The sequence below is a fragment of the Corvus brachyrhynchos genome, unplaced genomic scaffold, assembly GCF_000691975.1.
Source record: "Corvus brachyrhynchos isolate BGI_N302 unplaced genomic scaffold, ASM69197v1 scaffold114, whole genome shotgun sequence".
Taxonomy (NCBI): Eukaryota; Metazoa; Chordata; class Aves; order Passeriformes; family Corvidae; genus Corvus; species Corvus brachyrhynchos.
Window position 1 is genome coordinate 6,437,737 of NW_008238337.1, and position 3,640 is coordinate 6,441,376.

Genomic DNA, 3,640 nt, shown 5'->3' on the forward strand with positions numbered 1-3,640 from the left:
AACCGACAGGAAACCAAGTGAATGGCAGCCCCAAGCCTCAGGTGAACTCCCACAGGTTAATGTGGTTGTGTCCCATTCTCAAAGCCAACGTTGCTCTGTCACAGTTGCCATGACACAAGGGGAGACCACAGTAGGTTTCCTCTCCAGAGGCCTTTCTGAGGGAGATGCAGGCATCTCATACCACTTCCTACAGCATCCTGCAGCAGTCCCAGTGTGACCTGGGTGGGAATTGTGACCACAGTCCCTCTACCATGCACAGCATTACCAGAAACAGAGCAGATCATCAGCCTGGACAGACCTGGGAGTACCTGTGTGGCCTTCAACACCTTTCTCTGGAGCAAAGGGAAACAGGGCAGGGACGCCACAGAGCAGGGGACTGGGCTGCAGATAACCTGCACACAACTCACTCCAAGCTCCCTGCTGCCAGCATCAGGGAAAACAAAGTGGGTATTGCTGCTCTCCCCTGCAGCACCAACCTTCACGTGCTGAAACTGTGCTAAACATCTCCAGCCTCCTTCTATAATTAGTGCAGAGAGAGGATGTCTGAGGAGTCTATTTTAGGTGTCATGAGTCACCTTCCAGAGATGGGAATCTTTTTATTTTTGCACTGACCATATAGAAAGATCTGAAAGTAGATACTTAAAATAGGCGGTATAAATATGCATTGAAAGCTTGGAGCATCCTGCCCTTTAACTGGGTTATGATGTTCCTCCCTACCAAAGGGTGTGAAAACACTTTGTCAGACTGAAATCTAAGCTGCTGCACCTAGGAGAGCTGTCAGCAGCCAACTCAGGTGCAGAGGGGACAAGATGATGCTGGTGGAGTTTTTCCAAACCATCCTGATCCAGCATGCTCATCCCACTGGAAAACAGCAAACTGCTTTCAAGCACAGACCCTGAACTGTGAAAAAACAGCTTTGGCATTGTTGAAAAGGAGGAGAAAGTTAATATATTTCCATCTGTGAAAAAAGGGTCAAAAGATCAAAAGCTCTTGTTGGCTCAATCTCCAAAAGGCAGGTCTATATGTAATGTTTTCATTTTAAGCTGTGGCTAAAAGGTGAAGAAAATAAAGATGGGAAAAGGCATCTTCTTGATGCATTAGGGGAACAGCTGCAGTGAAGCCTCAGAGGTTTTCCACACTGCAGCCCAAGGTTTGGGGGCTTCCCATTTTCCTCTCATCTTGCTAGTTTTTCTGATTTTTCCCACTTAATGTTCCTCTATCCTTTCACAACAATTTCGGATGCAAAAATCGTGTTGCTTAAAGGAAACCCTTGTGTTTGCAAGAGCCCAGTCTTTAACATTTTTTACTTGTTCTTGTTGAGATCTCACTCCCATTGTTTCATTTCTACCTTGAAACCCCTCAGTCTCCTGTTTCCACTATGAGCTGTTGTAATTGTTCCGTTTTTCCGCCCATTCCAATTCACCCTCCTTTAAAGTTCCTCCGTTACCCTCCCGGCTTCCATGAAGATTCCCTCAACTCCTTCTGTAAATACTTCAAAGCTTTAGAGAATGAACTGTGCTTCAGCTCTGCATCCTCTTAAACAGCTCGCTGAATATGCTTCTTGTTATTTTTAAGAACCTGTTAGAATTAAACCCCAGTAAGAAATCTGCCACCATTGTGGGGGAGAGCACATTAATCAAAGACACAAGCTTTTCCCCAGCTGCCTGGGCAGGGCCCAGGCTGGGATTGATAAATTGCACCTGGAGGTAACTAATAAATCTGAGAAGTCATTTGCTTTTTATGAACAGGAGCAGCGGGAGATCCAGCTGCCAGAGGAATTTGGGTGGAAGGAGAGCAGTGCCTGGAGCCCCCAACACATTCCTCTTCCCACTCACTCCCCTGCTCACTGCTACACCTGATGCCCACCCCCTGCCCCACTGCCAAGCATAGTGGGTCCTGCCATGCTTGGATGGGGAATATTTAAATGAATCACTGGGGCTTTTCCGAGCACATGGCAGGAGTGCAGCCAGAGCCTCCATCTGCTGGCATGGCACAGCACCGGCCACTCTGGCAGGGAGGGGAGGATGCACTGGGCTAAAGCTCTGCCCAGGACACAGCAGTGCTGGCTCCTGCCAGGGGCTGTGAGAGCTGGAGACACTTCCTCTGTCCACGCCTGCCTGCGCTGGAGGAGGAATTTTGCTGTTCCCAGCGTCGGCCCAGCAGAGAACATCCTCATGACAGACTTGGATGTTAAGTCCTGAGATTCCTCAGATCCTGTCACACAAATGTCAACACCTTCCCCCTCACCACAGCCTGAGCAAACTGTCCCCACTCCCCACTGAGTAGGAGCTCCAGAAGAGTCACCCCTCATGCTGCAGCCTCAATACCAGCACTGGGGACTCTGCTTTCTGTCAACATTACCGTAATGTGCATCAAATAACCATCTAATGAGAAACTTTCTCTAACTGCTATCAAGATCCACATTTGACTGTTACCTCAGAAGTTTAGGAAACACATTCCTCATCTTCGTTGGAAACAATTTTATGGTGCCCACATCATAAAAATCTGCAAAGACTAGGATAAATCATTAATTACACATCTGGTCCTAGACAATAGTGCAAATGACTGTTCAAAAACATGGGGTCAATGAAAACCCATCTTCTGTAGTACTGCCCAAATGTCATTTCCTGTTTTCTCCAGATCACAAACTCCCATGGTAAGCGGCCTTTTCACCCATGCACTGCACAGAGCTGCTAGAAAACACACACCAACCACCTACGCTTCAGAGACCCAGAAGGGAGGATCAGACAGGATGTGATCACAGGAGAGATCATACAAGACATGGGTTAAGATGTTTCCTCCCTCCCCCTTCCTTTTCTTTTCATGTGAACATCATTAGGGCAGCCTGGAAGAGCTTTCCTGACACGAGCAGTGTTTTTTCCAGAAAGCCAGGACCAGGCACGGGCAGTGGGGCTCAGCTCCTGGGCACAGAAGAAGCAGTCTGCTGGCATCCACTTGATCCATCATGGGAAACAAATGCTTTTCCCTGATACATTAGGGCACAATTTAGACTCTGAACTTCAAATCACAAAGCTGCATTACAGCCTGTATTTCCCCACTGACCTCACTGCAAGAGAGAATCAGAAACACGTTTGGAAATTCAGAAGTGTTTGGGGTCATGCTGAGAAAGAAGCAATCCTTATTCTGCTCCGGGATGTGCTGGCCTCTGCCAAGGCTCTGATTCATTGAATATCAGAAAATATCTCTGCTATCCAAATGTCCCTTTTTCAAAGTCATTCTCTCTGTGGGCAGGGAGAATGAAAGAAGAGCCTCATCTGCACCTCTCAGTACCACACCTGGGGAAAAATGTGTCCCCTCCCCTGGGGCACTGTGCAATACCTCCCACTCATCCAGAGGTGCACAGAGACACAGCAGATCAGGATGCCACATCCAGTGGAAATCCTCACAGTGCTCCTGGGCCGTGTCCAACATCCACACCACATCCATCGTTGTGGAACATCAACCCCAAATCCACCCCCTTGGTCGTAATCAGCAGCTGTGACTTTTATTTTCCCTTTCCTACACAGGGCTGCTCTGATATTTGTTCACAACACTGGCTGTGTATCACATCAGAGGGGAATTACTTACTGCCAATTATTGCATTAAAGTTCAAGTGGAATGATGTACTAATTGTCTTGTT